Genomic DNA, 13,442 nt, shown 5'->3' on the forward strand with positions numbered 1-13,442 from the left:
AGAGGGAAATTCATCGCCTGCAGGTCATTCCTCAAAAAAAGGAAAAACCAACAAATAAATGAGCTCACACTTCAACTCAAAGCCCTAGAAAAGGAAGAGCAAAACAACAGCCAATGTAGCAGAAGGCAAGAATTAATTAAAATCAGAGCAGAAATCAATGAAATTGAAACAAAAGAAACTCTTGAAAAAATTAACAAAACAAAAAGTTGGTTCTTTGAAAAAATAAACAAGATTGACAGACCCTTAGCCATGCTAACGAAGAGAAGAAGAGAGAGAACTCAAATTACTAACATACGAGATGAAAAAGGCAATATCACAACAGATGCTACAGAAATACAGAAGACAATTAGAAATTACTTTGAAAACCTATATTCCAATAAAATAGAAGATAGTGAAGACATTGATAAATTTCTTAGGTCATATGATTTGCCCAGACTGAGTCAGGAGGATACACACAATTTAAACAGACCAATATCAATGGATGAAATAGAAGAAGCAATCAAAAGACTACCAACCAAGAAAAGCCCAGGACCAGATGGGTACACAGCAGAGTTTTACAAAACCTTTAAAGAAGAATTAATACCAATACTTTTCAAATTATTTCAGGAAATAGAAAAAGAGGGAGCTGTACCAAATTCATTCTAGGAGGCCAACATCACCCTGATTCTGAAACCAGACAAAGACACCTCAAAGAAAGAAAACTACAGACCAATATCTCTGATGAACCTAGATGCAAAAATCCTCAATAAAATTCTGGCGAATCGGATACAAAGGCACATCAAAAAAATTGTGCACCATGATCAAGTAGGATTCATCCCTGGGATGCAAGGATGGTTCAATATACGGAAATCAATAAATGTTATTCACCACATCAATAGACTTAAAGATAAGAACCATATGATCATCTCGATAGACACAGAAAAAGCATTCGACAAAGTACAACATCGCTTTATGTTCAAAACATTTGAAAAACTAGGGATAACAGGAACTTTCCTCGACATTGTAAAAGCTATGTATGCTAAGCCTCAGGCTAGCATCATTCTGAATGGAGAAAAATTGAAGGCATTCCCTCTAAAATCTGGAACAAGACAGGGATGCCCTCTATCACCATTTCTATTCAATATAGTTCTTGAAACACTGGCCAGAGCAATTAGACAGACGAAAGAAATTAAAGGCATAAAAATTGGAAAAGAAGAACTTAAATTATCACTATTTGTGCATGACATGATTCTATACCTAGAAGACCCAAAAGGGTCTACAAAAAAACTACTAGAACTAATAAATGAATTCAGCAAAGTGGAAGGATATAAAATCAACACGCATAAATCAAAGGCATTTCTGTATATCAGCGACAAAACTTCTGAAACGGAAATGAGGACAACCACTCCATTCACAATATCCTCAAAAAAAAATAAAATACTTGGGAATCAACCTAACAAAAGAGGTGAAAGACCTATACAATGAAAACTACAGAACCCTAAAGAGAGAAATAGAAGAGGATCTTAGAAGATGGAAAAATATACCTTGTTCATGGATAGGCAGAACTAACATCATCAAAATGGCGATATTACCAAAAGTTCTCTATAGGTTTAATGCAATGCCAATCAAAATCCCAATGGCATTTCTTGTAGAAATAGATAAAGCAATCGTGAAATTCATATGGAAAAATAAAAGACCCAGAATAGCAAAAACAATTCTAAGCAGGAAGTGTGAATCAGGTGGTATAGCGATACCAGATTTCAAACTATATTACAGAGCAATAGCAATAAAAACAGCATGGTACTGGTACCAGAGCAGGCGGGTGGACCAATGGTACAGAATAGAGGACACAGAGACTAATCCACAAAGCTACAACTATCTTATATTTGATAAAGGAGCTAAAAACATGCAATGGAGAAAGGATAGCATCTTCAACAAATGGTGTTGGGAAAACTGGAAATCCATATGCAACAAAATGAAACTGAATCCCCTCCTCTCTCCATGCACAAAAGTCAACTCAAAGTGGATCAAGGAGCTAGATATCAAATCAGAGACTCTCCGCCTGATAGAAGAAAACGTTGGCTCCGATCTACATATTGTGGGGTCGGGCTCAAAATTCCTTAATAGGACACCCGTAGCACAAGAGTTAATAACAAGAATCAACAAATGGGACTTACTTAAACTAAAAAGTTTTTTCTCAGCAAGAGAAACAATAAGAGAGGTAAATAGGGAGCCTACATCCTGGGAACAAATTTTTACGCCTCACACTTCAGATAGAGCCCTAATATCCAGAGTATACAAAGAACTGAAAAAATTAGACAATAAGAAAACAAATAACCCAATCAACAAATGGGCCAAGGACATGAACAAACACTTCACAGAGGAGGACATACAATCAATCAACAAGTACATGAAAAAATGCTCACCATCTCTAGCAGTCAAGGAAATGCAAATCAAAACCACCCTAAGATACCACCTCACCCCAGTAAGATTGGCAGCCATGATGAAGTCAAACAACAACAAGTGCTGGCTTGGATGTGGGGAAAAGAGTACTCTTGTACATTGCTGGTGGGACTGCCAACTGCTGCGGCCAATTTGGAAAGCAGTATGGAGATTCCTGGGAAAGCTGGGAATGGAACCACCATTTGACCCAGCTATTGCCCTTCTCGGACTATTTCCTGAAGACCTTAAAAGAGCACACTACAGGGATACTGCCACATCTATGTTCATAGCAGCACAATTCACAATTGCTAGACTGTGGAATCAACCCAGATGCCCTTCAATAGATAAATGGATAAAAAAAAAATGTGGCATTTATACACCATGGAGTATTACGCAGCACTAAAAAATGACAAAATCACAGAATTTGCAGGGAAATGGATGGCACTAGAGAAGATTATGCTTAGTGAAGCTAGCCAATCCCTAAAAAACAAATACCAAATGTCTTCTTTGATATAATGAGAGCAACTAAGAACAGAACAGGGAGGAAGAGCAGGAAGAAAAGATTAACATTAAACAGAGACATGAGGTGGGAGGGAAAGGGAGAAAAAAAGGGAAATTACATGGAAATGGAGGTAGACCCTCATTGTTATACAAAATTACATATAAGAGGTTATGAGGCGAATGGGATAACAAACATGGAGGGAAATGAATTACAGTAGATGGGGTAGAGAAAGAAGATGGGAGGGGAGGGGAGGGGGGATAGTAGAGGATAGGAAAGGTAGCAGAATACAACAGTCACTAATATGGCAGTATGTAAAAATGTGATGTGTAACCGATGTGATTCTGCAATCTGTATTTGGGGTAAAAATGGGAGTTCATAACCCACTTGATTCTAATGTATGAAATATGATATGTGAAGAGCTTTTTAATGTTGTGAACAACCAATAAAAAAAAATAAAGTCTGAGAGGTTGTATGTGAGTTATATGCAAAAATTTTATTATATATGTGGTGTTATGTGGGATGACAGTGTCATAAGACCCATAAGACTTCAGCTACTGAGGGAACACTATACTTAACATCTCCTTAAATTTTACTCTTGATGTATGTTAAAGAAAATTAAAGAATTTTCAAGTCAGTACTAATTAGCAAAACATTTTCAGAGATGTCTTACTTTCATTTCTTCTCTTTTACCTTCTTTTTCTAAAATCCAATTTATTACTTTATTGGCTCATATTTTTCAGATTTTCTTTAGGGAAATACATACTATACTGTTCATGCTTTCCCATTCCCATCTTTTTTTTCCAACCACAGTTACAAAGAGTTTATGCTGCATACAAAGTTCTGTTCTTTTTAATTTTAATAAAATACTCCAGTGATCAGTTCATATCAAACAACTTTTTTCAATTAGGTGTGGTTTGTGACACCAGTAATCCCAAAGGCTGGAGGCTGAGACAGGAGAATCGTAAGTTCAAAGCCAGCCTCAACAACTTAGTGAGTGTCTGAGCAACTTTGTGGACCCTGTCTCAAAATAAAAAAAAAAAAAAATAAGAGTGGCTGGGAAATGTGGCTCAGTGGTTAAGTGCCCTCTGAGTTTAATTCTTGGTACCAAATAGAAAAAAAAAAAAAAAAAAAATATATATATATATATATATATATATATATATATATATATATATCTTATCCCTTCTATAGATGATAATATACAACTGTGTTGATTTCTCTACATGACCAGTTCCATATTTTGGGGCATATGACATGCTTCCAATTTTTTCTATTATAAACAAGTTATCATTGAAACTATTACTTTTGGCCTTTATGCATTCTTATAAATTTCTAGGAATAAGACTTATGGGGACAAATAGAGAAGTTATTTTTTCCAGATATTGGTAAATCATTCTCAACAGAGTTATAAGTTTACCTGCTCACCAGGAATAGTTAATAACTGCAATTTCTACACAACTTGAGTATAGAAAATGCTTTCATAGTTTTACATATTTTGCTGTTGATTGATAATTAATACTATCTTGATGTAATTTTAATTTATTTCTCCTACAATAACTTTGAGAAATAGTGCTCAAATTGATTTCGCTTCTATTTTTAAATTTATTTTTGAATTAGAAATATGTACAAAGTCCAAATATACCCTTCATCAAGCTTCTTTTATGTTGTCTTACATAATTATTGTTAACTTATCAGAACTAAGTTCTTAGCATTGATATGTTTACAACTAATTAAACAGCAGAGTTTATTTATAATTTGCTATACTTTTCACTGAAATCTTTTTCTCTTACAGGATCCCATCCAGGATGCCATATCACATTTAGACCTCTTGTCTCTTTAATTCTTCTAATTGGAGAAAGTTTTTCAGCCTCTGGTTGTCACTTTTTAAATGTTCTGATCAAGTACTTTGTAGAGTGCTCCTTAATTTAGATTTCTCCCATATTGTGTCATGATTAAACTGGGCTTGTGCATTCTGAGGAAAAAATAAGATGACAGAGATGAAGTGGCTCTTCTGATCAAGGGTACATAATATCAGCATGACATTGCTGGGGATGTTAATTTTGCATACTTGGTTAGAGTGGTGTCCACAAGATTTCACTACTGTGAAGCTTCAGGGTTTTTTTAATGACTTATACTTTTTTTTAGAAATGCATTATGAGGTCAACCTACACTAGAGGATAGGGAATTAAAAAGGAGTTGCCTGTCGCCCTCCCTGATACACCACCATGAGTGGAGTTTTCTAATGATCCTTCCATGTGACCTCCTGGAGGGACTACTGGCAAAGTCTACAAGGGGCCCCAGAGTCTTTACATTTTCATCTAGGCCATCAAATCTTAAGCAACTTATTGAGTATTTTTTTCATAACTGGTATTTTGGCTTAGATACAAGGAGTCCCCCAAAAACTCCTGTGTGAGACAATGAAATAATTTTCAGAGGTGATATGATTGGGTTATGAGAGCCCTATTCTCATCAATGGAGTCATCCACTGATGTGGATTAACTGGGAGACAACTATACCTGGTAGGGTATAGCTGGAAGAGACATGTCACTGGAGGTGTTTACATTTTGTCCCAGGTGAGCAGAACTCTCTCTCTCTCTGCCTCTTATTCCCATGTTCTGAGCTGTTTCCCCCTATTATGTCCTTCTATGATGTTATGCTTCACCTTGAGCCCCAATCTATGGATTCAGCTGTCTGTGGACTGAGAGTTCTGGAACCATGAATCAAAATAAACTTTTCGTCCTCTACATTGTTCTTGTTGGGTCTTTTGATTAGAGTTGACAAAGCTGACTAAAACAACTGTCATATGCCTTATGGGGCCACATCTATTCCATATAAGCAAAGGCTCCAGCTCTTTTGCCCCTGAAACCGCCCACTTCTCTCCAGATTATTACTAGTTAACCTTCCCAATTTAGTTCTTTGATGAACTCAAGAAAAATTTCTTGATTGGCAGTTTTCCGTCTTTTTTTTTCTTCTCATTAGGGTGAATCTGACGCTCTTTCCAATTATATATACTGCAAAGCTCAAACCTAACAAATGCAAAGGACATTTTCATTTTTTCTCTTAAGAACTGTGCTCACAATATTTGCCGGATATATTGGACTGCATTACAGGAATAAATCCTACTTGACTTTAGTGTGTTTTAATTTATCATTGAATTTTGTTTGATAATATTTTATTTGACATTTTTTACACTGATATTTAAAATAAGATTTGACTGAGAATCATTTTTGGACCATTACTGGTTTTAATATATATAGTACATTCTGTTAAACAAATAATTTTAAAAGATTTTATTTCTCTTCTAAGAATTTGAGCAGTTTTTGTAGCAATGAGATTACATGTACTTTAAAATTATTGATGGGGGGGAAGATAATTAAATATTTTCACTATTTCTTCCATGGAAATTGGAATTTTTAGAGTTTGTACAATGAATGCACATAGTTTTAATAACAAGTAAATTGCTACTTTGGAGTAAATACAAATTTTATATAATTTTTCTCTTTGGTTATTTATTGCTTGATATTTGTACTTTGTATATTATGCATTCTACATTTGCCCCATTTATTGTTTTTCAATGCATGATAATGATTCTTTTATATTTTAATTTTCTCAAAGAACTTTTAATGTTTTCTCATTTATTAGTTATACTCTTCTCTGTTTCCGACTTACTCTTTTTAAGTCTTACAGGATTTATATTACAATCTTGTATTATTTATATCTTTATTGAACTACAATTTTGTGTAATAGCATTGGGGGAATGATTTTCTATTTCATATTTCATCATAATAGAGAAGTTTTGCTGCATATTTGAAATTGTGTAAGTACTTGGGCATTAGGAGGGTCAGATAATTGAAGGTGACTCAGAGATGCCTGGAAAAAATACATTGGAAAGTATTCACGACTTCTAAGTTGGGAGACAATCCCTTGGATTGTTGCTTTCATGTTTGGGCACAAAATTTCCTGAAATTCTACTTCTAGAACTCATACTGTCCAACTTTTTTACTCATTTACTTATTGAAAAAGATGTGTTGAATGTTATTGTGTGAAATGCCTTATGAAAATGGGCAAGGATCGAATGACAATCAGGACACAAAATTTACCCCAAAAGAGTTTATTTTTTAGAATAGACAAGGAAGACACACACACACACACACACACACACACACACACACATTCATGCTGACCCACTCATGCATACACATAATGCAAACACATGCACACGCACACTCAGATTCGATCTTACATTCTAATTACTTAAAATACTGTGCAATAAAATCATCTAGAGAGAAACTGCAAAATCTTAGGAACACAAGGAAAATCCGTGAATTTTTACTGAAAAAAAAAAGCAAAGTCTTAATACATATAGAAGTATTTGAACCAGATCATAAAGTTTTGTGGGAAGTCTATCAGTTCTAGAAAAGTAGGGGCATAGCAACTTCTAACATGAAAGATGATTATCACAGGCAAAATGATAAAGTTACATAGTGAATATATTATATGTAACTGTTGTCAAATAACTGAAAGGCAGAGTCTGAGTCTAGGACTCTGTCAGGAAAAAGATTGATAATGACTCCTACAAACAATATCTGAATTACACATTGCTTAACAACAGGGACTCAGCATGAGAAAGCTGTTAGGTGATCTGATCATTGTGTGAAGACCCCAGAGTGCACTTACACTGCCTAACATTCAGACAGCCTGTGCACATTCCCACCTATGCTATATGGTAGAGCCTGTTGCTGTTAAGATACAAACTTGTGCTGAATCCTGGAGGTGACTGCAGCACAATTCTCTGAGTGCATCTAAAATATTTATAAAAACACAAAAAGTACACTAAAAGTATGGTATAAAGCACAAGAAATATTATTCTTTCAAGGGTCCTTCCCACGAATGGAGCTTTCAGGACTGAAAGGTGCTCTGAGAGAGTCTGTGAGAGGAGAGCGAATGGGAAGGCCTGGGATACACCTGTGACTACTCCAGACTTTACAAAGCACAGGGTTACACTGTGTTCATTTTAAAAAGATAACTTTCAAAATCAATACCATCACCACAGAAAAGTGCTGTGATGTTACTAGGAGACAGGAATTTTAACCTCCATTATAATCTTAGGGTAATATTTGTATGTGTGTCCGTCTATGTGTGTGTGTGTGTGTGTGTGTGTGTGTGATCCATCCTTAACTGAAATGTGGCCCATGACAGCATTTTGAGGGCTGATTTCAGGCTCTGAGTTTGGCTGTGGTTCTTCTTTCCTTCGGTTTCCTTACTCTTTCATTGATCATCTCCAAGATTGGACCTATTCTGTATCACTGTTTCTTTTGATGCAGTCTTACATCTGCTCCTCTCACCTTGTATTTTGTGGCACACAATCTCATCTCTCACCCAGCCTTGTTTCTATCTCACTGGAATACTTCCCCCCAAAGCCACAGTACCTGTGTGCTTCCTGCCAGCCTTTTAGTGATTGTGACAGTTTGACTACAATGATATGGTGAATACTGGGAATCTGTGGCTGATTCTGCACTACTGTGACTTAGTGACGACCATCTTGTTCCTGCCACAATCATTTGTGCTTATAGTGTGACTCAAAGCAGCTTCTTTCACTCAGAGAAAATAGGTGGTTTTCCAAAGCTCAGTACTTTAGCATGTGCATGATCTTTCACTTGTCAGCCATTGCTTTGGTGTGGAACACGCTCAGCCTTTTTTATAGTACCAGTTCTGAAATTCCTGCCTATTCTTCAGAGGAGAGGAAGCCATGCACTTAAGTGATGACAGATATCTGCAACAATTCAGAAGGTCAGGCAAACAGGCCATTTTATTCCCCAAACAGGTTTTCAGCAGAGGAAAAATCTGTGGTGAGAAAAGGTAGAAGGGACTTAAGACTCAGATGTGTGTGACTGAGCACTTACCTCTTGCCTTGGGGAGAAAAGAAGCCAAGATGCCTCGAGCTGCTGGCTCCTCTACAGCTCCAAGCAATAAAGGATCTTGAAGACACAAGCACACAGCTAAACTTTTCCCTGCACATCCATAACTGCTAGCACATACTTTTTCAAATTGGTTTGAATAGTTCACATTCTAAAAATCCATCTGGAAAAAAAAAATAAAAGACGAAAAGACTACTTATATAAGGTATTTCAGTTTCTTTGATTTAATATGATGAACTTTGCTTTGCCCAAGTTCATCATTCTGTCAGCTGGTTCTCTCTCTCTTTCTCTCTGCCCCCCACCCATTATGAGCAAGTTTATTTACTTTGACATAAAATGTGTAAATAGAATTTGAAACTTCTTTTATTTACACTCCACTATACATTACTGTTTGAATAGATCATAAATGGAGCAGTAATTGCTGACATCCACCCTTTGCCTTTTGCTCTCTATAGGGCAGCATGAAACATGATCTGCTATATCCCAAGGTACATAAGGTCACATCCTTATCTCCAGCACAAAACTCCCATCCAGGGCTGGGGTTGTGGCTCAGAGGAAAGATGCTCACCTAGCATGCGTGAGGCCCTGGGTTGGATCCTCAGAACCACATAAAATAAAATAAAGGTATTGTGTCCACATACAACAAAAAAATGAATGTTAAAAAAACTCCCACTCACAAAGCATGCTGTTTATGCTTGCAATCAGTAATAAATGCAAATGAATCAATAATAATTCTATACATATGAATTAGAAATAATTAGAAATTATATATATATATATATATATATATATATATATATATATAATTAGTGAGAGAGATGCCATTAACATAGACCAAACATATTTGTGTCTATCTACAATAACAGAATTTATTGAATAACAATAAATTCATAGGCTACATCACTTTCACTGGTGGCTGTTCACTGAGTATTTGTGGGTCAACTGGTAGTCATAAGCTAGGCAAACACAAGTTCTTGTATTCCAATCTTAATTTGTAATATCTATAGCATTCAATGCACACATCACACACTATACAATTATTTATACAGGTTACAGAAAGGCTAAGAAAAGGTTCAGGCAGCCAGAGGAGGTCAGCAGGCTTAAATGAGAGCAAAAACAGGGAGCAGGATGTCAGTCACTGTAGGTGTTCAGATAAGATTAGGACCAAAGAACTTGTTCAGGGTGCAAAGCTGTCAAAGTGCAGGAAATGTATTCTAGGCTAAGGTTGGGACAACAGTCTCTGTGTCATCTTGGAATGTCATCTTAAGATGTCAGCTTGGAGTGGATCATCGGTGGTCATCATGGTCAGAAGCGTAAGAACAGAGATGCAGAAGTTCATTCTTTTGGCTATTTTTCTGGGTAAGTCTCATGATGAGTGACCAGATGATGGGTCACACTTTCTTTTATGGGCCTCAAGAGAGCAGGTTGCTTCATTCAGTAGTCTGGTATGTTTGATAAGCTCGTGGGCCTGGTTTTTCCAATATGAGTTTAATATGCTCATCATCCATGTGTTTCTGATTAATTGGATAAGTTCACAGGTGGTCACTTTTATTAGCACAATTAATTTATCAATTTGTGCCTTATGGTTGTGCAAGACAGATGGTGGTTGTTAACTTGTACAAACAAGGTATATAGTTATTCTAACTCAGAGCTTAAACTCAAAATGGAATAGCTTATGGCAAACTACTGCTTTACAAAATGGTTTTGGCACAGCCTGAAAACTGCTGGTCTATACATCATGTGAGTGCATCTATATACATATACATACATCTATTACCTGAAGCAGAGCACAGCCTGGTGTGTGTGTGTGTGTGTGTGTGTGTGTGTGTGTGTGTACACATGTGCATGAATGTGCATAAGGAGAGAGAGAAAGAAAAAATTAGCAGATCTTTGATCCTATTTTGCAGCAGTTGTTTCTGCTTCCTCTTGCAACCACAATCTCCTTCTAGGATGGGATTATTATTTATTAATTATAAGTAGGTTTACAGTTTAGGTGAATATCATGAAAGTATATGCAATGTTTTGTTGAGGTACACAATTTTATTGAGGTACACAATTTTAGTCAAATTCACAAAAATCTTTTTTTTTTCAAAAAATAAAGACCTACTAACCAAGATAAAATGATACCCAAACTTGATTTGAATTTCTTTTAATAAAAACTTATTTCCTTTAATAACATCATGACAGCAGGTAAAACAGTCCACATTTGGGGACTGGCTCTCTACTGGGTCTTGTATTTGTGCCTTGAACATTTTACTCTAGTTGAAGCAGCCACACTATGAGGTGCTTCACCAGTCTGGCCAAAGTGTGACCATAGCCAAGTACTTCAGGTTCTTCGGCCATGGCACAGCCAGAGTCAGAATGATGGATGACTTTCCTGAACACCGGCAAACAAAGGTGAATAAATGCAGTCAGGGCGTTTAGATGATCTTGCTCAGAAATATGCCCCATTTCCTCCAGCATGAATTCTGTGCAATGATTGTTCCCTGTCATTTTTCTGTCATCTAAGGGTGATCTCAGGCATTAGAAGACCCTGTGATGTGTAAAATGGGAGCTCACATTGAAAGGTTCAAACAGGGTTTCTCTTCTCTCTGGGTGTGCATGTCCTGTGTCTTTTCCAATGATTGGCACTGGGAATGAGCTGCCACTCCCTTTGTTTGTCCTTGGGGTCATACGCTTTTACTCACCTTCCCTTGAAGTTGATTTTGATTTCCTTACATCTCCTTATAATGCTTTTCTTTTGATTTTCTTTCTAGCTCATTCTTCAAATCTGCAGAACTACCTTCAGGCTGAAATGTAGGCATTCCTTTAGATTTAAACTTTTTACTTCAGCTGGGAGACAAGCTTGCAAAATTCAAGGCTAGTGGTAATGATGATATCTGCCTCAGGCAGGAAAGCAAATATAGAGCATCTGCAGAGGGCCTGGAGTCCATTTTCTCACTATCTGTACCTCTGAATCACAGGAGAAGTCTGTTTCTATAAGTTTTTCTCTGCTCTCTGACCCCTAGAGAGGTAGAAAGTAAAGGTATCTGATGATATTATGTTGGTTAATTGACTCCCTGTTTGCTCACTGATTATATCTGCTAATGTATGGAACTTCAAGGGAGCTCCTATGTACCATGATCAATGCACCTCAGCAGACTATTATTCATGCATTCATTTTTACACAATGATATGTAAAAATAATATAGGCATCATAGTGGGATGTGGCCATATAAGACTGGATCTCTTCCTTTGTAATGTTTCTGCCATAATGGATAAAGCAGATGAAAAGTCATATAGCTAATGTACTAAAAAGGGTTTTCCTAGAACTATGGAAAATAGCCTGAAGAATGACTCCAGTCTGGTATAGATTAAGCCTTCATAGAGGAGATTTCAGGGAGTTGGGGTTCCATCATAGAAAGTGGCAAGAGAACATTCTTGGAGACAACAATGACTAGTGAAGAAATTCCTCTCCTTTTAGGGGAGAAGTAAAGGTGACATTTGAGATGGTAGGGGCTCATGGAAAAGATCAGTTCAGAGCACATAGTTTGCTCCTTTAAAAGATGTGCCCTGGATATGCCACATCTTTACGATGGGCAAATAAGAACTGGTCTTCAACATTGGTGCTCTATTCCTTGAGGCAATCTGAATGAAATTTAGTACTGCATCCTACTTCATACACACCACAAAGTAGAACAAAATTGACCATTCCAAAATGACTTTAGCCTTTAAAATTCAATATGCCCATTGTATTCTAGTAATTTTGTATTTATCCCTACAGAGAAAATGGTAAATATTTCTAAATTGATAACTACAAAAGAGAACTATTATTATAGCAAATGTAAAAGTGAAGTCATATTAAATCAGAGGACTATCTTTAAAGGTGATTAAAATGAAATCAATATTCCTAATGAAATTTGGATTCACTTATTTTTGTAAAAAAGTAACACAACTCTTCAGAGGCAGGTGGACCCCAGGTGACTCTGTAAACTTACAGCAGTTCAATTAAATTCAGCAGTTCAATTAAATTTCCAAACACACTGGATGAGAATTTTCTGTGCTTGTACTTAACCTTAATCCCTACAGCAAAACAGAGATACAGTATGATCGAGGCATAATGCCCACATTCAAGGGCTATAAGAGTAACAATATGGAAATGGGCTCAACGTGTTTGCACACAGTGTACTCAATGTATTGGGGAAGACAGGTGGACAGGATGTGTTCAACATGGAGAGAATAAAAGCTTCTTCAAGGAGAGGGGGCCCTGCACATTGAGTCTTCAGGACTGAGAATGCTTTCATGTAGTAGAAGAGTACACTGTGGAAAAACATTGCAGACACCAAGGCAGGAAAAAAGTCCAAGCCTCAGAGCATGAGGGTGCATTGTTTCATGATACATGTGGATAGACTGCCACGGTGATAGCATTGTTTGTGCTGGGAGAGTGACAGGGATGAAACAGGAAAGGCTGGGCTGGGGCTGGGAGGTCCAGATTTGCCACGATAAATACTACAGTGACATCTTTATTCTGTTTCATATCTTGGTAAATACTATAGTGATGTTTTCATACATCAGTATAACATCTTGGCAAATGCTACAGTAACATCATCGTACTGGATATT

The sequence above is a fragment of the Spermophilus citellus genome (assembly GCF_964194105.1).
Source record: "Spermophilus citellus genome assembly, chromosome: 3".
NCBI classification, from domain to species: domain Eukaryota; kingdom Metazoa; phylum Chordata; class Mammalia; order Rodentia; family Sciuridae; genus Spermophilus; species Spermophilus citellus.